Source organism: Canis lupus, chromosome 2 (assembly GCF_011100685.1).
Source record: "Canis lupus familiaris isolate Mischka breed German Shepherd chromosome 2, alternate assembly UU_Cfam_GSD_1.0, whole genome shotgun sequence".
Lineage (NCBI taxonomy): Eukaryota > Metazoa > Chordata > Mammalia > Carnivora > Canidae > Canis > Canis lupus.
In genome coordinates this window covers 29,950,549-29,974,709 of record NC_049223.1, presented here as the reverse complement: position 1 = coordinate 29,974,709, position 24,161 = coordinate 29,950,549, and the positions used below count along the sequence as shown (strand labels likewise).

At 36.9% G+C, this 24,161-nt stretch overlaps 1 pseudogene; it reads left to right on the top strand.

Moving 5' to 3' along the window:
• Positions 1-499: 499 nt before the first annotated feature.
• Positions 500-24,161, top strand: part of LOC111094191 — a 37,655-nt pseudogene continuing 13,993 nt past the window's right edge.

The window sequence follows — 24,161 nt, the reverse complement described above, 5'->3', positions numbered from 1 at the left end:
GAAAAAACCATATGGCTTTATAAAGATCAAAAAGCAGAGTCAGGAACCCACACTTTTAAAAGTGAAGAACTCCCCCACTGCCTATTTTAGAATCAAATACACATGGCACACTAACTGTAAAAAATTTACATGGCCAACTGAACCTACTTGGAAGTAGAATAATGTGTCTGTTAGGGCTGAAAGCATAAGGCCACCTTCCAACAGGAAAGTAGTAGAGTGTAGACATTAAGGGAAAAGAAATTAAGGAAACTGGATTGAGAGACTCTGAATGGTAGGTACGAATGACAGAAAATGGAGAAATTAAATGAGAAATTAACCTCTCAGTCTCTGAGGTCACTCTTAGTGTTGAAATTCAGTTGTTTTAAAGAGTCTTTATTACTGGAGACATGATTTTCTCATAGCCAAGGGGAAAGTTCAATTACTGCACCCAACTAATCGTCCATTTTAAATCATTTTTGTGTAAAGATTGAGTGTATTGGATGGATTTGTCATACTCAGAATGAAACTGGTACAGATGAAATGCCTGTTAAGGAGCATTAACTTCACTATTTTCTCATTTGCTATAAAAGCCTGGTAAGTACCAAGATTTGGGATAGACTGGGGCTTATTATCAGCCAAGTAGGGGAGGGAAGAGCTTCCTCATGGGCTTAAAAACAAGTAGCTTCTGGTTTAGAGTCTAGGGAAATTAAAAAAAAAAAAGTCTCTGTCTTGTTTTATAGGGTTAATGAGATATCACTCTCTGCTGTTATAACTCACTTGTTTTCTACATCCCACTGCCCCATAAATTTTAATGGATTTTTTTTATGTCAACCCCATTTTTCCAGTCATTACCATCCATGTGCTAATCAACAATTATCTTGTCATTCCTTTTATAAGACCTTCTGTAAAGACCCACAGAATCCTTTCAGAATTATGGAGATCCAGTAATCTTCAGATCATAAACATTGTTTTATTGAACATTTGATGGATAATTTGAGTAAAGAAACAAATGCCAAACTAGTAAATATTCTATATAAATAAAGGGAGTATTTAAATATTATTGAAATTTATTAAAAGCTGGCATATGTTGTTTTTATGACTTTTAGAGATTCTCGATAAAAAGAACTGTGAACAATTTTAATTGCTGTATTTCAGCAGTTGTCCAGTATTAGCTCACAGCAACAACAGAGGACCTATAGGAACACGGTTACCAAAACTGGCTTCTTTATGATGTAGCTCAAATTATGGTTTTATACTTGCCAAATCTGATTTTGTGTTTGACTTTGGAACCGGTCATGATAATGGCGTCTGTGACAGTCCTCATGGACATATATTAGTACTAGCTAAATTTGGAAAGCTGAAGAGACAAAAAAAGTGTGAGATGTTATGAACTACAAAGTTATTTCTGATTCTAAATATGTCCCTCAGGTGCTCTTACAAGCTACATGTCCTCCCAGGTTCCATGTTAACATCGGGTACAAGATTTGGCATTAACCTATCTTGCACAAGTATGTGCCATCAAATGCAGAAATCTTGGCACCCATTTTTGGATGGACTATTTCCAGGAAAAACAATGATTTATCAAGCAGTTCCAAGTGAAGTACCTAGTGAAGAACATAAAGCTGCAATGGCTTACAGATGCCCAGGTTTAGGAAATAAACCAATCACCAGTTCTAAATGGTGTGAGGAGGAGCTACCTCCAAATGTAAAACCACAACCAGGAAATGAAAAGCTGCTATCAGAAACAACCCCTCAAAAGTAAAGGAAGCTTGAGGGCTAAGAAAGCTGAAGAGCAGGGAGTGAGAAGTGGCAAGAGTCCCGAGTGGCTCTGCTCCTGCCCCTCACAGCATACCATGAAAGACTGCCTCTCAATCACCTCTTGAGAGCACCAGACAGACCAACAGATCAAGAACCTAAACAAGAAGCTCCAAGCGATTGAACAACTGAGAAAAGAAGCAGCACCTGGAAAATAGCTAGAAAACACTATTCAAAGAAAATGCAGCAAGAGAGAGCCTTTCTCCAGGTGCTGGAAGACATGGATTTGGGGATTCAAAGAGTCAGAGAAAGCAAGTTATCAGAAATCAAGACAAACACATCTGTTAAATCCACCAGCATATATGGAGTACCCATGTGTCCACTCTTAAAGTTCATCTATAACTTTAACCATTTATCCAAGATTTTTTTTTTTAAGAAATAGGACAAGAAATGATAAAATATATAAGAATACATCTAGCGGGACATGTCTAAGAACTCTACAGAATTGCCTCTCCTGTTTCAGAATCACCAATTTAGAAGTTCAACTACATGTGCATGGTAAATTTATTTTTGACAAAGATATCAAGGCAATTCAATGAGAAGCAGAAAGTCATTTCGACAAGTGATACCAGAACACTAGACATTGACCCTCTACTCATAGCCACACATTTAAAAACTTGAATAAAACTAAATTATCTAGAAGAATATGTAAAAGAGAATAAAAGTTTTATGATTCTGGATAAACACACACACGAATCTTACAAGAAAAAATTAATAACTTGATATGTATTAAAATTAAAATGATTTTTTCTTCAAAGAACTAAGAAAATCACACCATCAAGAAAAAAAGGGAAATGAACAGCATGAGAAAATACTTCCAATATAAACATCAAAGATAGGACTAGTCTGTAGATTATAAAAATCCCCTTACAATTCAGCAATAGGAAAGCAAATAACCCAATAAAATGGGCAAAATATTGAATAGTAGTGCTTCACAAAATAAGATACAAAAATCCCCCCCAATACAAATGGCCAACAGACACATGGAAAAATGCTCAACATCACTCAGTATCAGGGAAATACAAATCAAAACTACAATGAGATGTCACCTCACACCTGTCAGAATGGCTAAAATCAACAACACAAGGAACATTGGGTGTTGGTGAAGATGCGGAGAAAGATGAACCCTCTTACACTGTTGGTGGGAATGCAAATTGGTGCAGCCACTCTGGAAAATAGTATGGAGGTTCCTCAAATAGTTAGAAATAGAACTACCTTACAACCCAGCAATTGCACTACTAGGTATTTCTCCAAAGGATACAAGCATAGTGATTTGAAGGGGCACCTGCTCTCCGATGTTTATAGCAGCAATGTCCACAATAGTCTAAGTATGGAACAAGCCCAGATGTCCATCGACAGATGAATGGATAAAGAAGATGTGGTATTACTCATCTATCAAAAAGAATAAAATCTTGACATTTGCAAAGATGTAGATGGAACCAGAGGATATTATGCTCAGCGAAATAAGTCAGTCAGAGGAAGACAAATGTCATGTGATTTCATTCATATGTAGGATTTAAGAAACAAAACAGATGAACATGGGGTAGGGAAGAAATAATAAAATCAGATGAAAATAAAGAGGGAGGCAAACCATGATAGCCTCTCAACTCTAGGAAACAAACTGAGGGTTGCTGGAGGGGAGATGGGTGGGGGTAAAGGATAACTGTGTGATGGGCATTAAGGAAGGCACTAGATGTAATGAGCATTGGGTGTTATATGCAACTGATGAATCACTAAATTCTATCCTTGAAATGACTAATACACTATATAACTAAATTGAATTTAAATAAAGAATTCTTTCAAAATCCCCCCAAATACACAAATTTCCCTTGAAAAAATACATTAAAGGATGCTCAATATCAAAAGTCAGTAGGGAAATGCAAATTCAAACCACAATCAGATACCCCCACCCACTTTCTAGAATGGTGAGAAGGACTTGCCTGAGAATGTAGAACCACTGGACTCTCATACACTGTGTGTAAGATTAGAAACAGTTTGACATTTTATTAAACAAGGTAAACATACACTTGTCACAAGAAGCAGCCCTTCCACTACTGGGTATTTACCCAAGAGAAGGAAATGTATATAAAAAAACTTATTACATGAGTGTTCATAGCAGCTTTACTTATAATAACCAAACACCGGACGCATCCCAAATGCCTATTAATAGACTTACAGGTAAACAAAACACAGTATATTTATCCCATTGAAAACCACGCAGTAATAATATGCAGCAAACTTTTGATATATACAACATGGATGGATCTCAAAATAACTGTGCTGAGTGAAAAAAAGACACAGAACACTATCACTGCTCTATGATTCCATTTTATGAGATTTCAGGAAATGCAATCTAATCCATAATGACAGAAAACAGATCACTGATTGCTGGAACAGGGTTGGAGGGAGAGATAGATGGCCCAGAGACCTAAAGTAACATCTGGGGGAGATGGAAGCGGTAGTATCTTGATTATGGTGATGGTTTCACAGAACATACAAATGTCTAAGTTCTTCAAACTGTGCAATATAAATATATGTAGTTTACTGTGAATTAATTATATCTTAGCAGAGTGGAAAAAACAAAGTTTAAGTTGACGTACAATTTAACCCACTGAGGCAAATTGTAGTTTTAGTCTGTAGCTTTATTTTCAATTTTTGAACAAAGCTCAGATGAAGAAATGATCTCAAGAATAACATTATTCCCAAATGTTATACATTCCTTGAGGTTACTTTTGGGATTCTTTCCCATCATGTAGTATCATTTCAGATTCTAATATAGTCAATTGCTGCTCAGAGAGGTCATGTGGTTTCCCAAAATTCCTATCACAGTTTCTAAAATTAAAATATCTGGTTAAAAAAAATATCTTTTGGAATGTCACTAGCAGGCTTTAAAAAGAAATGCTAAGGGAGAAATATAAGAATACACACATTTTTCAGTTAAAAAATTCAAAGAGAGTAGTTGCTAAATACAGAACTCTAAGTAGAAATTAATTCATTGTCATCTGATATTTGGTATTGTTCTTCACTCCCACATTAAGAGCTTTTTCTAAGGGCTGCAGATTACACCTGAAAGATATTAGCTAAGTCAATTGACACTAAAATGAATAAAATAAAGACTATTTTTTAAGTATGGTAACGTGTTGGACATGAATTAACACATGAAAAATGGAAATGAAATATCAGAGATTTTTTTTAACAGAAACTGAGGAGACAAGAGGTGTACAGGTCCCACATTTCAAAACCAAAACTGTCAATCATGATGAATGCAAATGTCAAGTGCCATCTTACAGAAACTCTTCTGTAGGATAAATATTTTCATTCCATAAATTGGACTCAATTGGATAAGAATTCTGGAATTTGATGGGAAACACAAGTCACACTAACATCTAGGAAACTTTACTAAGATCCAAATATTTATATGTAGTACTCTCTGCAAGTCACATCTGATATCTGGATCTTGGAGAAGCACTACCTTCATTACTAGAAAAGTTGATTGAGTTACCAAAGAGGGAAAAATATCAAAACCCATAATATGAATCACCAAACTTTTCAACCAGTATGTAACACACACACACACCCTTCAATAACACTAATAACTTGTTAAAATGAATAAAGGTTCCTCTGAGGTGAAATTTTGAGGTAGGTAAGTTATAAGTACATCAACTCTCCACTGCAAAATGATGCTGCAGTAACAAACCATAATAAGCTTTTATAGAAGTCATGGCTTTGTGAGTTTGAAATTTCGTCTGTCTCAGCTGAGCTGTTCTTTTTTAGTTGGCTCACTCACATAACCAGTTGTGAACTGGCTCTGGGCCAGGGCAGTGGGAGTATCTGGGCCCTGTCCCTCATCCTCTCTCAGACTAGCTTGAGTGTGTTCCAATGGTCACGGAGGAGGTGCCAGGGTGAGCAAGCATAACTGGCATGTACTTTTTTTCTGTTAGCATCACATTCTAACTTCCCACTGGCTAACACAGGTCACAAGACTGAGTCCAAGGTCACAGTTTGAGGCAACCACACAGTTGCACAAAAGAACTGTAAGTGTGAATCATCTTCTAGATGACCTAGATTGTTCCATCGATCTATTTAACTATTTTTCCTATGGTGTCTTAATTATTGTTATATCTGGTAATCATGTATTGTAAGAAAATGACTTTTCTTCATTTTCAAAAATGTTTTAGCTTGTGTAGGTTTTTTGCATTTCCATGTAAATTTTAAATCAGCTTGTCAATTTTTACAAAAATTCCTGCTAAGATTCTGGTTAGGGTTACATTGAACTCATAGACAAGTTTGGGAGAAATTGAAATTTTAAGGTTATTGAACATTATATTCAATGAACATGGTATATCTCTCCACTTATTTGATCCTCCTTAGTTTCTTTCTGAAATGCTTTCCTGAACCCATCTTGCATATCTTAAATTAAATGAATTTCTAAGTATTTTGATTTTTGCTGATACTGTGAGTGGATTTTTATACAATTTCTGATAGCTCATTGTTAAGAAATACTTTGTTTTTTTACATTGATTTTCTCCTTGTGATCTTGCTAAATTATTATTTCTAGTAGCTTTGTAATATTTTTCTTAGGACTATATATATGATATGTTATACATATATATATAATCATATCATATGTGAATGAAAATTGTACTATCCCCCCTTATTTTGCAATTTTTATTTCTTTTGCTTGCTTTGTTGTACTAAGATGTCTAGTATAATGATGAAGAGAAGTTCTGGGAGTAAAAGACTTTGTCTTTCCTCTGTTCTTCTATTAGAACCATCCAATTTGTCACCATTAATTTTAATGTAAACTATACATCTTTCCTAGATGCCCTTGACTACTGCTATTCTTATTTCTTGACTACTGCTATTCTTATTAAGCAGAGAACTTTTATCATTAATAAAAGTTGAACTATGTTGGTGCATTTATTGAGATTTCATATGATTTTTCTACTTTATTTTTTCAATGGAGAGAACTAATATTGGCTGTTTTAGACCAGTCTTGTATTCTTGAGATAAACTCCATCAGTCATAGTATATAATCCTTTCCACATTCTGCTGTTTAGATTTGTTAACATTTTATACAAAGTTTTGCATCTATATATGCATTGGACAGAGTCTCAGATGGCCCCATGACCTCTGACTATTCTGATCATCTTTTTTTGAATCCTGTGTCTTGTCCCTTTGCTTGACTGGGGGTATCTCCTGTGATTGACCTTTATAAACAACACAATGCAGCAAAGGGGATGGATCCCTGATTACATGTGTATGATTGTGTTTCAAATGATTGTAACTCCCATCTCACCAGAGGACTCTATCCCTTGAGCACTATTAAGAAACAAGCTATAGGTTAGGGGTTGGCATGTGGGGAGGGCCACAGAGAAAGCAGACTACAATAGCCTGTCCTGTAGGCAACATGAAGCAGACACACTGACACTTGTGTGGAACAGAATGTGACCACCACCAAGCTTGGAAGCAGATCCTCCCCTCCTCACTCCTGTCCAGCCTCAGATGAGGCCACAGCTCCCACTGACACTTTGATTATAATCTTGTAAGACTCTGGAGCAGATGATCCAAAGGGCAGACACACCAAGGGAGGACCAGGACAAAGATGTCTGGCAAGAGGGATGTTGTGTTTAATTTTGAGACCTACATGTACACTGGAGCACCAAGTACCTCGTGCTCCCTTTCATTTTCTTGAAAAAAGAAGACAACACATTGCTTCTAGTGGTTTTACAATTTTTTCCTGCTGTTTTTTCCAGTACTTCTTTTTTTGTTAGTGAATTAGTTGCATAAATTGATTTGATTCTTTGCCATTTGCCTTTACTTCTGTGATGCTTGCTTTTTGGTATTTGTCTTACTCATTGCTTGCATGTTTGCTAATGCTGTGATCAGTGTCTTACCCTGGGTTTTGGTTTTATTTTTACACATATAGTTCCCTACCTGGAGGCCAGTAAGTAGTCTGGATCTTTCACTTCTTCTGAACTCCTCATGCAGAACTGGATTCAAGCATATTTGAGTGTCCTTCCACACTGTCACACACAAAAGCATTCTATTTTACTTGAAGTAAAATTTTAAAAATCATAGTAAAAAAAAAAAAAAGTAGCCCAAAAGAATGTTATTGCTTGTCTTCTACTTTTCAAATTCCAAAAACTATCCCTCCCAATTTGTATCTTCACCTTCCAAAACAGAGCACACTTGTCTGTTTCTGTCCAAAAATTTCGGTCCTGAAATATTGTGAGTCCTTATTAGCAGTACCAAGAGCTTAGCTTACCATTTCTCTCAAGAGACTAAAAGCTCCAAGTACATGGGCTTTCATGGTTGGCCATGGTCTCCAAATTTTTAGGGTAGCCCAATAGGCTTTTACTCCAGATTTTTGCTGAGACAAAAATCATTTTTAGTATAGATTTTGAGATACCATTACCTTTACAAGTGCAGTAATACTTGTTGAACTACTTGACAGTATCTTTTACAACAAGCATTTTGGAAAAAAAAAAATCTGACATTAAGATATGACAACCTTTCTAATTTGGGCTTCTAACCACACTCCCATGAAACACCAGACACTGGGGATGGGGAGTGGTGTAGTGCCTAATGCTCAAAATTCAGGTTAGGCAGCAGGATCACAAGAGCATGGAAACAGTGGTAATAGAGATGATCAATGACTGGCCTTCAGGCATAACACCACTGATAATTGATCACCCAGGCATCAATGAGGATGGGTGGTGATTTCTGTATTATAGAATATGCCCTTTTGAAGGTCACAATATTAAACCTTTATAAGCTGGTTTTTGTGGTCTTAATGTTGAACATTTAAAGCTTCCAAATAATCTCAGCTTTTTAATTGATTTTGACAGGAACCCTTTCTTTATCACATCAAAAGATGTAGGAATATGTTGCCGAAAACTGACCTCTGTGCTCTGGAACCAAAATATAACACAAAGGCAGAGTTTGGGATAAAGAGGAACAATAGCTTTATGGCTCTTCTAGGCAAAGGAGGCTGCAGAGGGCTTTGATCTTCAACAACTGCAAGCCCCCCCAGAGGAAGGGGCTACAGGGGTTCTAGGGAAACACAGGGTCTAGCCAGTCTCCATAGGAATTGTGTCCATGCTATGAGCCTCCTTGGTCACTTTCAGGGTGGTGCCAGATTCTCTAAACAAAAGGCTAATAAAGGAGGAGGGAGGCCTGTGAAGGAGAGGGAACAGGTTATTTAAAAATCAAGTTTCCCTGAAGCATTAGTGCACTCATTTTGATTTTTGTTTATGCTTTATGCTTTTAAAGAGAGATTACAAATAGACATAAAAAGTTAATTGCTTAGATTCATAAAATCTAATTCTTAGACTCTGGTTAAAACACATAGATCAGCCTTCAGCACTTCACTGCTTTCATTTCCACCGGTATCAGCCCTTTTACCAAGATTAATGGTACTTCTAAAACATTATGGTCGTTATTGTAAAATGTCCAAGCTTTACTAAAAATAAACCCTTCTCTGACCGTTTACTGAGCCTAATTTTACCCTTCTTTCCTGCCTAATTACTTTTATAGGTTGTTTCCCTCATTAATTTAATGATGGGAGCCCTTTCGCTTAATATAGCAGAGTCAATACGGTGAGAATTGGTCTGTATCCAATCCATGTCTACTAGAAACGTGCCAGAAGTGATGTCGCTATAAATTCCAGTGCCGTACATTTCTGCAGGCTTGCACCTGTTCTACGTTTTCTCTTTCTTTCTATTTTTAATAACACAGTAGCTGAGAAAATTTAGTAGCAGTGGAAGAAACGTGGTGCCACCTTCAGAATCATTACACAGAAGAGCTCAAAGGTTCTCATTATTGCATTCTTTATAGACACGTTTCTACAGAGAGGATGCAGTTCATTACATCACAGTATGTCCTCCCATGAGCATCCCTCATGAAAAGTCTACTTAGTTTGGGGCCCACAGTGTCATACTTATCTAAACCTTGTAGACATTTTTAATTAAGTGGCCTGATCTGCCCAGAAACTGAGAGACAAGTCTGTGGTTAGGTGTCTCCTGCCTTGACTATAGATTAGAGCTGTTCTCAGATTCTTAACAACATAACCTTGCAAAGTCCCCCTGTCAGAGGACCAATCAAGTCAGACTCTAAAGGTGAAGGGGTCTGGGAATCTGTACTTTTGAGCTCCCTAAGCAATTTTAATCTGCAACTGTAGTTGAGAGGCAATGACACAATCTAAGAATATTCACGATCAGGAATGCATTTTAGCCACATACGTACACCCAGTATGTGTCTCTGCTTTTGTTTTATTGTCAATTTTAATATTCTTGTTGTAGTTTATACTTTTTTACAACCTGTCTTATACAGTTTTCATAATCAAATAAACAACACAGCATGATGGATATGAACAGAGATTATACTCAAAGAAGAAATTTGACTGTGGATCTTGAACTAGGTTACAGAATCCAGATTCCTCTGTGCTACCTTATCTGTCAAATTAATGTAGAAGGGAAAAAATTATACAGTTACTTGAAATTTATGTGTCTTTTATATTTTTAATATTTTAAAATTTTATCAAAATCTAAAGAGTTATAAATGCTTCCTAATAAAGCATTTATAGGGTGAAGATAGGGTGCTTCCTAATAAAGATAGTACTTCTAAACTGTAACAAAATAGAATCAATCAAGGAAAAAGTGTCTTGCAAGTAATCATTGATACAAATGAAACTAGAGTTCAAAAAGTGCCAATTTTATGTTATCTCCTATGATAATAATATTTTTGATACTGATAAACCCACAGGTGTGTGTACCTGCTATACCCCAAGTAGCAACAATGAGTCAAGAGCTCTAGAAATGACAGCATGTAAGATTCATGAGGGAAGAATTTTGGTCTAATGTTTATTGAAATATCCCCCAATCTAGAATAGTGCTTGACAAAGTAGGTACTCAATAAATATTTGTTAAATGTATGAATGCATAAAATCCCTATGTGGTCATTTATAAACACATTAAGGGATTCCCTCCTTGTGCACAGGTATATATTTAATACAAATATTTATGCTTAGATATAAAATAAATATAAGCATATGAATACTTACACTCAGCTATACATATAAATATCAAAATTCAAAATACATAAAGTAAAAAATAAAGTATGTAAAATCTAGGCATAAAATATTTACACTTGGATATGATCTTTGTGTGAAATACGTACCTACATATACATACACACATGGACGCACAGAATGAAAAACAATACTCATGCAGATTGGAAAGCCATGTTATATATTTAAAAACGACTGATTAGATGACATGGAGAAAATGGGGAAAACGTGTTTCCATCTTTTTCTGGGTCTCAAATTTACCATTCTGCTTTCAAATAGTAGAAAAGCATCTTCTGTGACAGAGTATGAATTATGTTGCATAACTTATCATTTTGCCATGAAGATTCAAGGTAAAATAGTTGAAGAATAATATCCATCCACTGATGGTGTTGCTAAAACAGTCTTCACAGGAAAGCAAGTAGGGAAACATTGAGATTGTATTTCAGGCTAGAAGCCTATTTTGCATTTAACGGCCACTTCCTGGAGTGGCCTTGCACCAGTAAAGCAGAGGACATTTGGAACCGGTCACGTCGCACTCTGTCATAGGCCTGGAATGCCGAGCATTCTTTGTACTTGGGAAGTTTCCAAAGAGGCGATTCAGTCCAGCTTCGCTTCAAATGAAACTCTGCCCTCACTTAAACTCAACTGCTCAGTGAGTTGTAAAGAACAGGCCTCCAACACAGAAAAAGAAAGGAAACCAGAAAAACAGAAACAAGACAGTCCGAGTTCTTTTTATTATCGCAGTTTTTAACTAACTGCTCCTTTATTGAAAACGTTGACATTTTTCTGGTGTGTTGGCCTCGGACATGTGATGGAGACACCCAGAACATGAGGTCTAAAAGCAAGAAAACCTTACTGGGTTTGTCATCAACTGCAACACATCGGCCTCACCATACTTTGTCGTCACCTGAGAGTTCATGCGTGTCCTCAGAGGCTCTGAAATTCATAAGGAACCTTGTGATAAGCAATGAAGGTGCATACTTGGTATGAAGTGTGGATTCTGTTGTTTATGCTAAATAGAGAGCAAGGCACAACCCCTTTTGTCCTGGTCCAATTTAATGGGTCAGCATACAGAGCTTCCTGGCACCTCAGAGCTCCTCCGCAGCCCACAGAGACACAGGGTCCATACGTGGGGGTCCCTGGCTGATGACAATACACAACTAGTTACAGATTCTAGGCAAACAGCTTTTTCTCCATTTACAGATTGGGCTTTCATGCCATCCTCTGCCCAGAGACCATGGTCAGGAGGTGACAAATAATGTCTTCCATGTGGAATGCTAATCTTTGGTTCATCTCCCCAAGCTAGGCAAACCAAAGCAATTTGTTATTCAGTCCATTCCATAAAAACCCTACCTAGCCAGACATGGGAAAGAATCAAGCTATAATTAGGATTTATATTTTCACAAAAAATTTTTACCCAAAACAAACTTAGGGCAACACCATATATTCAATGGATTCATAGAAAGTAAGCATTTTAGGGATGGTGGGCCTCATAGGTGGGGGTCCCTTTTTTAATGTATCATATTTTTAGTTTTTTGACCAGTGGCCTAGATGTTCAGACATAGGAAATGGTTTACACAGGCTCCTAATTTGGTTTCTGATGGAGCCAGCACTACGGCTTGAATTGAAATATGCAGCCTACTGCTTCATTCCAGTGGAACATGCTGCAGTGTCAAAAACCTCAGTAACTCCTTTGTAGCAAAACTGACACATTAATTAGAACTTTACACCATTTCTTAGCTCTTTAAGTTCTTGATAGACATGAAGAAATTGTAAAGTCATCTCCAGGAGATGTACCCCGTTTTTCAAATCTTTACAGATGTGGCATAAACACAGTGCAGAAGAAACAGGGATGCGTAGCTGTGGAAATACACCTTCCACAGCCCTCATGAGCACATGTAACTCACCCAATGGAGGTGATAAAAACCATCCTTTCAAGATACAGTGTTTGTCTAATGATCGGAACTAAAGATACCAACTGTTGAGCATAGACTTTGACATGCCAGGATTTAGCATACATTTTTAAAACATTTTTTAAAGGTTTTATTTATTTATTTATTTGATAGAGCGAGCATGGGGTAGGGGGCCAGAGGGAGAAGCAGACTCCCCATTGAGCAGGGAACCTAACACCAGGCTCTATCCCAGGACCCCGGGATCATGACTGGCTTCACTGACTGAGCCACCCAGGCACTCCTGTCATACATTTTAAATGATGATTGGAAAACCGTCTATAAAGTTGTGAAATACTTAACCAACCCTAGTTCACAGGGTGATATTGATAATGTGTCACAACCAGATGATGGCCAGGAACGTACACTACAACGGGTCTACATTGCATAGCTGGATCTCAGGGAAATACATCCGTAAGTGATCTGGTCTGGTTCGCCACACTCTGTGAAGCTGGCGTACTTTGTGCATCACATCTGAAAATCAAGACCCGAGTGTGTTTCTCAGCTGCACTGGTAGCATGCAGCAGCCCGGAAATGACACCTTTTGTTGCAAGTAGGAGGAATCTGGTCTGTTACTAGTGACCTGTACCCTGAAACTCAGGACAGAAGCAGAGCAACACTGCTGTGAATTGTGCCAGAGACAGGTCTTCATCCGTAACATATATGTGAAGCATGGAACAGTACAACCATTGTGGGTGACTGACATATGACAGAGGACAAAATAAGAAAAAGAAATGGTTTTGAGGGTTTTGTGGAAGATGAAGAACTAACTGAAGGTAGTGAGCTTCCATGACAGAAGAAAGGTCTAGTGATCAAATGGACATTCTGACCATCAGGGTGGGCCCTGCCTCCCAGAACCTCATGAGCTCTGCCTGCCATAAGTGCTGTCCCCAGATCATGGTTTTGTTCGCAATAACCACTTACTTCTTCACCCTTTCAGGCAGCCTCATGTGTCACATCAGCCCCTCAGATGAAGGCAATGCTCTAGACTTCAGGAAGCCATAGCACCTAATTTAGTCCTAAAAACTTCCTTCCTCCAAAGGGCTAAATTTACTTTCCCATTTATCCTGGTACCACACAGGACCTACTCTGAGTAAATTGCTCTCCTATAAACACAAATCAGCTTTGCCTGACCTCCACTTGAAAACTCTGCATTGTGTGCTTTTTGATAAACATTCTGGTAACTATACTTGCCTGAATAATTCCTTGGGTTAACACTGCAGATGTCGGCCATTTCTTCAAACTGCCTGGCCAGGGAGGTAACTTTTTCTCAGATTGTGGGGTGCATCACAATGACATTTTAAAACGCGGACTTGTGGGAGCTTGCATTACATATTCTGATTGGTTGGTCAGACATGTGATCCAGCAGTCTGCAGTTTTAAAGAACATTCCAGGTGATTCTAATGCATGTACCACAATCATCATTAAATTTGACACTAGGAAATTATGGGCTCTGTAGTGCCTTATCTTAGAGTATATTTTGATATCAGATGTGAACACAACAACTTTCAGGAATGGAAAAGAAGAGACTGGATCTCCATGATTTGAGACTCTGCAACATGCTATGAGCAAATACATAAAGTAATGATTCTTCCAAGGCTTTTTCAAAGGAACACACAGACATTTACATCAGGAGCCACGTGTAATGGGAACATTACAGGGAATAGCAAGACATGCTGGGAGCCATGGCAGAGGGCCACGTTGCCCTCATACTGAGGACCTGGAGCCCTGCCATGGAGCCCCCATAGAAATGGGGCATCAGGGTCAGGACCCCCTCCCACTGGTCCCTTGAGTCCATGGAACTATTCAGGAGTCATTTCTCTATCCCCGGTATGTACAGAAGTAGCACACTTGACGTCTTAATGACATTGAATCTTCCAATCCCTGAACATGGTATAACTTTCATGTTATGTAGTTCCTCACCTCTCATATCTCTTCAAAGTCTTGTCATTTTCAGCGTAGAGGTCTTGTATATCTTTTGTTAAATTTGTCCCAAATACTTTATGATTTTTATGCTACTCTAAATAGCATTTAAAAATCCCCTCATAGCTACAATTTTCCCAAGTCTTTGCTGCTACACTGTAGAAATATAATTGCTTTTGTTTCTTGACCAGGCACCATACTGTTTTCATTTCTTAGTCTGATAAATGTTTTGTTGGTTTCTAAGGATTTTATATATAAGTGATAATGACCCCAGAAAATAAAGACAATTTTGCCTCTTTGTTTTCGATTGCTTAGATGTTTTCACTTTGTCAAGCCTCATGGCATCATCCTCCAGTACAATACCAAAGAGCAATAGTGAGAGCCCACATCCTTGCCTTGTTTCTGATTTTACATAAGATGTTAGCTGAACATTTAGTAGTTCACTAAACATTTTATCAGGTTGAAAAGGTTCCTTTCTATCCCTCATTTGCTGACAGTGTTTATCATGAATTTTTTCTGGCAAGTGATTTTTCTGTATCTCTTTAGATTATCATATGGATCTTTTCTTTTGTTCTGACAAGATGGAGATTTGTGATTTTGTGGCTTTTACACCAGGAAGGTAAAATGCATTTTATTTTTAGATTTTTGCTGGATTTGATTTGCCAAAGTTTTATTAAGATCTTGCTATTTATGTTCATAAGGGATATTAGCCTGCAATTTTGTAAAAATGTCAGGGTTTGATATCAGACTGGTACTAACCCCATAGGATAAGTAGAAACTATTCTGTATTCCTCTAATATCTTAAGGAATTTGGAATATTTATTTCTGAAATGCTTGATGAAATTTACCAGTGAAACTATCTGAATGTAAAGCTTTCTTTGTGGGAAGAATTTTAATTAAGAATTTAATTTTCTTTATAAACATGGTGCTGTGAAGTGAAAACTACTTACCCCCAGTCCTCAGCCCTACTGATTCTGACTACATCAGCAGCTTTGAATTCCAGCTTCTGTCTCCTAAGTTCAATAAGAAAACAGTGCTCTCCTGGGGCTCCTTCCCCTCCAGCATCCCAGTTTCAAAGTCACCTCTTGTGGAAAGGCACCCTGCCATCATCCAGGATTATTTTAAGTTCCACTGCAAAGCAATTCTCTATCGAATAGAAACAAGTCTCCTCTTTTCTTCTCCACTGACTCATACACAAACTCCTTAAAAGACTGTCCTGTTTGCCACCATATACAAGAGAATGGAACATGGAGCATAGACCCTAGTAGCTCCTTAGTCAATGGTCCCTAGACATAGAGAGAGGCAGAGCAGCAGAGACAAAGATAGACAGTGAGACAGCAGGAGAGAAAGAGAGAGAGTAGGGCTGGGTTTGGGGAAAGAGCAGAAAACAAAAGAGCCAAAAAATTTTACCAGAATGATGAAAAAAAGAGAAACATTTGTAGTCACTGAATATTCAAGAAGACATTCACAAGATGTAATCTTTCTAAAAGGACAATTATCTTAAGTGTTTGGAAAGTTTGTGCACCCTGTGTCAGTGACAGATCTACCACCCTCTATAAAAGACATGGGCTTTAGTCATGACATCCCTGCAACACAACTGCTCTCCATCACTTTTACGATTTGTTTGCATGCACTGTCTTCTGTAGTTTCTAACCATTTCAAATGAATTTGTTGGAACCTTAGAAACTTATATGATCAATATTTGATCACTATTGACCTACAAAAGAGTCATGTCATAGGGTTCAGCTTAATACACCAATTCCAGGATTTTACTTTAGGAAATCTCTTTCTTCCATGACAACAGAAGGCAATTTTATGCATATTTTTCCCATTTCAGCCAGAGTGAAACTGTGGTAGGAAATATACACAAGGTTTAGTAATCTTGTTCATCTTACATTACGAGTCAGTTTCTTTGATGATAAAATGTAAATAGAGTATGTTTCATGGATCGTTTTGAGAATATGAAGTGCTTGGCACAGTGCCTTAAACATACACTCAGAGTAAATGTTAGCTGTTACTAACATTATCACTATTATTATTAAGTGGCTTTTTCCTTTAAAATACTCTGGATGAGATTGTTAAAAATGGGTCATTTTTCAAGTGTTTTTCAAGGACGAGGATTTTTTTTCAAAAGAAAGAATTTTTTTAAAAAAAAGAACCTTTAAATTTTTATCCCAGTTACTTGCAAATGGGCTCTACCAACCATCTATTTCCTGACCATTGGTATATATAATTGCTCCTGAGTTAATGCTCACAATGTGTGCAAAGGTTAATATAAAACAAGTCTAAATGTGCGCAATGCAATGTGTCAGCTTTCTTCCTCTATTTAACTCTCATAAAAGTCATGTAAAAAATGTCAACACTACAACAGAAAAATGGGTAAAGTATGAATATATGAGGAAAAGCAAATGACAAACACATAAGACATTCAATCGTTTTAGCAATAAAAGTTGCAAATTAAAACAGCAGTAAACCATGACTTCACCAGCAAGCCAATGTGATATGGTAATACTCCACATTTGTAAGCATGCAGGAAAATGGGCATCTACTCTGTTTGCCAAGCTGCAAATTAATGCAACCTTGATAGAGAGCAGTTGTGAGTATATATTGAAGCAATAAATATTCAAACCTTTTGACCCAGAAATACCATTAGGAATATACTTGAAGACAATGACAAGAGATAAGGATAATTGTATTTATTTTATACTTATTTTGCTTTATATCAAACGTTTATCACCACATTATATGAGTACAAAATAAACAATAACACAAATGTCTAATAGTAGAAAACTGGTCATTTAGATGATAAAGTCAGAGAAATGAGAATTTAGAAGACCATATTCTGTGTATTAGCAGAACAAATGTTCAGGTACTTCTAAACTAATGTAGTAGAGGATCCTAGTTGTAAAGTTCACTTGACTAATGGTGGTGGAGTTACAGAATGTTTTCCTCTTCTTCATGGTTTTTAGCATTTTATGCTAAGCACACATTATTTTAATAATTGAGGAGCTCGTGCATGCACACTTATTTTGAGAAGTGTGCTACTAAGGTAAGAATCCTGGCGGATTTCAAATTCTCTTTCAGTGTGACAATTATTTTAATATAAAATCGTGATGAAACTTCTATAGCATTTATCTTCCATTAATACTTGTTAGGAAAGATGTTTAAGGAGGCTCGCAGCTTTAGTGGTTCATCTAACTGGCGTAAAGGAAACGGTGCCCCCTACACAGCAATGCAGTATATGAAACCAGCAGGTGTTCTGCTTGGCCCGAGGGGGTGTTTATTAGCCAGTCATATAGGACATTTATTAGACCAGCAGACTTTCTACTGGAGAGTCCTAAGATCAGTTGCAGAAAGAAATGTAGCATTCCCACAAGTGACCTCTGTTTCAAAAATGGATGTAAATTAGTTTCATACAGTAGCTGTGCAATCTAGGTCTCCATGAGGCCTTTGAGGGTCCACAAGGTAACCTCCTGGCATTCAGGATCTGTTAAGAATAAAGATCTGGGTCCCTAGTGTGTTGGCCATTAATGTGATTCCGCCTTGATAACTGCATCGCATGGTGTATCACTAAAAACTGAACAAGAGGTCTATAAAAATAAACATCCTTTTGGGCTGTATTACTCTTCTGACATATGATTTTAATACTTTATGTATTTCTCATATATTTTACATATGTATTCAATACTTATTCTAAAAATATTCAGATTTCCAAGAAGCTTGGGCACCTTCATACAATCAGATGATTTTTTTGACAAGCAATAGGTGATAGAACTCATAACCTCTTAATTTCCTTCTGGGTAAAATATGGATTATTTTGCTTATGTTTTAGAACAATTATAAGAATTAAATATAATCATATAAATGTATATGTATGTAGCTGTTACCACAATGTCTCAACCAATTTTACAAGAATTGTCAATTCTTTTGAAGTCACTTAATTGGCATTCTATAGCAATAAGTTATACTTTCATATCTTTAGAATTGCCCAAAGAAATATAGTAAAAATTATCCTCATGGAAAATTTGAATCTCAACCCAACCATGCTGGTAGAAGGACAGATTTTCATAAGATAAAGAAGGATGACTCCATATGGTCATTAAGGATGAGAGTGTCTCTCACATACACATGTACACACACGCACACATGCTGGGGGTTGGGGCACCAAAGCCTACCACCCCTCCTTGGATATTAGAACATCTATGTGAGTCTTCTTGTTGTCACTATAAACTAGGGCATTGGCACACACCATGATTCCTACTGTGTCAATATTGATATAAACCTTTACCTGGGATTCTTTTAGTGCATCTACCGTAGTTCGGAATACCACATAAATTGATTGTTCTGTGTTCAGGTTTTGATCTTAGATTGGAATGCATAAGAGAGAAGGGACCATTTGTATAGTTTTATCCCTTCTACTTTCTGATTTTGTTGCATGTAAGTGATCACGCAAAAATTCTCAGAATTCAGCCAACCAGTAAGCATTTTATTAAACATCTATTGCAGAAGTTTACACACTTTGGCAAGTTTTATATTGACCAGGGGAATTTATTCAAAATACAACAACCAATGTGCTACTTTAGGAACCTCCTATTGGAGTTGCTATAGGACATTAGTTAGAACATTATCTATCACATCACACAGTGTCTGCACTATAATTTTCCATAAGAAAGATGTGTTCTGGGGGATTCCAGGTGGCTCAGTGGTTTACCATCTGCCTTCTGCCCAGGGCATGATCCTGGAGACCCGGGATCAAGTCTGACGTCGGACTCCCTGCATGGAGCCTGCTTTTCCCTCTGCCTGTGTCTCTGCCTCTCTCTCTGTGTCTCTCATGAATAGATAAATAAAATCTTAAAAAAAAAATATGTGTTCAATAGAGTTCTATTTTCTTTCATGATGGGGTAATCCTCCTTCCCTGTGGGTTGGAGTACATAAGGATTGCAAAAGGCTTGCTAAAAAGAAAACCAGCAATACCCATTATCATATCACTGTTGATCTCGATAAAGAACTGTCCCTAGAGCATCCTTGAGCCAAAAACACCATCCTGATCCATTTCTTTTTTTTTTTAATTTTTATTTATTTATGATAGTCACAGAGAGAGAGAGGCAGAGACACAGGCAGAGGGAGAAGCAGGCTCCATGCACCGGGAGCCCGACGTGGGATTCGATCCCGGGTCTCCAGGATCGCGCCCTGGGCCAAAGGCAGGCGCTAAACCGCTGCGCCACCCAGGGATCCCTGATCCATTTCTTGTACACAGTGGTTCAGACAAGGAGTCCAAGGGAAGCAGACACTTGGATAGTTGGTGATATCGTTGTTTGTTCAAGTATGGTGGGATGAGGGAGGTGGGGAGAAGGGAAGGCAGAGAACCAGCATGTAGATTTGAGTTTCTGTCTTCACTGCCATGAATGATGCAAGTCCCTGCTTGGAACCGTGTGTTCCTTGGATCACATTACAATACACTTGAATAAGAGATCTTTTATTCAACAAAAAAATCATGGTTCCATTTTTTTTAAAGTTCCATTTAGTAATAAGACATAAAATATGACAATTGCTTAAAGAAATTTATGGTGCATTTTTATTTTATTTTATTTTATTTATTTTATTTTAAAGATTTTATTTATTTATTCATGATAGTCACAGAGAGAGAGAGAGAGAGAGAGGCAGAGACACAGGCAGAGGGAGAAGCAGGCTCCATGCAGGGAGCCCGATGTGGGATTCGATCCTGGGTCTCCAGGATCATGCCCCAGGCCAAAGGCAGGCGCTAAACCACTGTGCCACCCAGGGATCCCTATGGTGCATTTTTATTATTACTTTTGCAGCCTACTACTGCTCTTTGATTCATAAGGCAATTGCAAAAGTGGAAAAGAAAGTTGTCATTGTTTGCAGTTGCTGTGAATAAGATTCTACGTAACAATTAAGTACTAGACTCAAGTTTTGGAACAAAAAGAAATAGTCCTCATTAGTTCCCAAAATTCTTTGTGTGTATTTTCCATCATAACATATAGCTGAGAGGAGTATAACTTTACCACAAACCCATCTGCACAGAGTTAAGGGCTACATGTCTAAAATTACTGTGTCATAATACACACACTTATCTATGATAGATGCAAATTTTGTGGCTTGAAGAGAAGATTCGTTTTAGTTGAGTTGTTTCTATTTTAACCAAAAAGCATTTATTTTAAATATATAGTCATATACTAATAATTCATTAATGACATATTTTAAGGTGACATAGATTTTATTCAAGTGGAATGCCACTCATCTCAAAACATGTAGAGGAATATAGTACATTGTTAATTCTTTATGAGCAAAACATTACATCCACCCCCAATTCACTAGTTTTTCCTCCACTGTTGGAACAATCTCATGAGAACTCCTTAGTAATCCAGACAAAGTTAGTTGCAAAGCATTCTATTAATTCTTGTCAGTCTTTACCATTTCTTCCTAAAATCATCAGTGACATGAAAATAAATAGCCCACACTCTATTTCTTTTAAAACAGTCAGCATATGATAGACATTCTGGAAACTAAGTCTTTTTACCCATCCACATGTGTCATCATATAGAGGAAGTGTGTAACTGTGTGTTCTCGTGTGTAATTGTGTGTGTGATGGTGTGCCTGTGTGAGGGTGTATGTTCCTACGTGGGTGGGTTGTGCTGTGTGAGTGTGCCTGTGTATGTGTATGTGCACCAGTGTGTGAGAGAGAAGGAAAGGGAGAGAGAGAGGTAGAATGAGAAATCATCTGCTTTGAAGTGACCTTCAACTTGAAAAATGATGGAACTTAATACATATTCAATTCATATATCCACTGACACATTCTTCAAAAGCAAAGTTAAGAGTCTCCTACAGCCCATGATGTGATCTTGCGGCTTCTTTTAGCTTCTCTAACAGTGAGCACAATTGTTCCTTTCATTCTTGATCTTGTTGAGAATTCATTGGTGAATTGTCTGAAACAGAACCAGAAGACTCCCTCTAAAGTAGATACCAGAAAGAGACAGCATAAAATAGCAATGCATCCTTTTCCTTTCTTTTTCTTTCTTTTCTCTTCGTCTTCCTTCTTTTCATATTAAAACATTTGTCACCTTATGCAAAGGAAAATTTTTGCAATAAGTAAGAGTCTTGAGGTAATGTAGTGATCCAGAACCTTCCTGAATATGCGTCAGGTTGAGTCAGCATTGATGCTGCTCATTGCATTAATTATCTGCTCCCACAGCAAAACAAGTTTGATATTATTTTCCTGACTTTATTTCACTATACTACAGGACACTTTAGGAGGTCTAGGAAAGCACTTGAACGTCTACTTATTCAACTATGTTTGTTTATATTGAAGAACCTCACTTTTTCTAAGTAAACGGTCTAAATACATGTAGGAAACTAAAAACTCATCTACAATTAAAACAGTACCAATTTCAAATATTTTTCTTGATTTTTATTTCACATTTTTTATTTTCAACTTTCAGTTAGCTATTGGGTCGGAAGACAGAGTGTTTTCATATTTTATTCCAGGCCTATATAAAATGTATTCTTCAAAGGTAAAAGTAAAAACAAACAACTCAGATGTAAATCCTACAGGTATCAATTCCTGATCTCCTGCTTGCTTTGGAACTCCAAACCAGTACTCTTATTCTTTATCTTGGGTGTTTTTCATTCCTTACTCACTTTAAATGTTTGATTATACATTAAATCCTTTGTCAAATTTATCTTTACTATCAGTCCTGCTATATTACACTAGACTAATTCAATGCTAACATTTCATCAAGTATTATTTGTCATTGACTATCATTAGACATGATTGACAAAAGCTTATTGGCTAATTTAAATATTTTATGTAAATTCATTTTCCAAAGGTAAAAAAAAAATATTTAAACAAAAAATAATATTCTAAAGTATTTCAAATGTAATAATATTGAGGAAATAAAATAAGGGATTAAAAAGCCTGTTTTCTCCATGCTTTGTCCCTTTGTCCTAAAGACGAAAGTTAGTGAAAGGGATTGATTTCTTTTTTAAACTCACTTAGAAGGTATCCTATGAGAGATAACTTGACATTAAAAGTGATTGATAAGTTTATCTTTAAAAGTTGAAGTGAAGGATAATTTCAAGTAGCTCCCTGGAATTGGAATGGATTACAGATTATACCTAGTTCTCTGACAGACTCAATTCCCTAGTTGGATATTGAAAGAGCTTTGCAACTCATGTGATCTAAAATTAGGATCACCAACACTTTGGCATTCATAATTAAGATTCTGAGAAGTAAAAGAAAGACATACCTAATAATTATACAGAGATAATAGGCATAAATGCAGATTGTTTCAATCTGAGCTACCTGAGATATATCACTCCAGCTGCATATTTTTCTCTGGAAATTAATTACAATAATCCAAATAAAATGCTTAGTTAAAATGAAGTGAAGAAAATACAAGGAACCAAGAATAGCCAAAACAATGTTGGAGAAGAACAAGGTTAGAGGGCTCACTTTTTGACTTCAAACAAACTATGGGAATCAAGACTATATGATCCTGGCATAAATGTAGCCAAATACACCAGTGGAATAGATGCAAGAGCCTATAAATAAATCCTTACATTTATGATTCAGTCATTCCAACAAGCGTACCAAGATAAGTCACTGAGAAAGCAATTGTCTTGTCAACAAGTGGTGAAACAAATGTGCATCTACATGTAAAATAATGAAGTAGAGCCTCTGCCTCAGACCATATTAAAAAATTAACTCAAAGTAAACCAAAGACATAAATATAAAAGCTAAAACTATTAAAACTTTTTTTTAAGATTTTATTTATTTATTCATGAGAGACACTCAGAGAGAGAGGCAGAGACACAGGCAGAGGGAGAAGCAAGGCTCCATGCAAGGAGCCTGATGTGGGACTCGATCCCAGGACTCCAGGATCATGCCGTGAGCCAAAGGCAAGTGCTAAACCTCTGAGCCACCCAGGGATCCCCTAAAACTATTAAAATTTTTCAAAGAAAATTTAAAAAGAGATAAATTTTTGTGACTTTTGATTACTCATTGGTTTCTTAGGTAAGACACCTGAGCATAAGCATAAGCAACCAAAGAAAAATTAATTAGACATCATAAAAAATACAATGTACATGTGTCAAAAAACACTACCAAGAAAGTGAAGAGGCAACTCATGGAATGGAATAAAATGCTAACAAATCCCATAAGAGACTTGTATGCAGACTGTGTAATTCTCAGAACTCTATAATAAAAAAGACAACTCAATTTTCAAAAAATGAACAAAGGACTCAAATATACATTTTTCAATGTAAAGGTGCAAATGTCCAATAAACATCTGAACAAAATACTATCTGTTGGGAAAATGCAAATCAAAAACACAATGAGATACAACTTTCACCCAGTAGATGGCTATGCAGGCATACCTCATAGGTATGTCAGTTTGGTTCCAGAC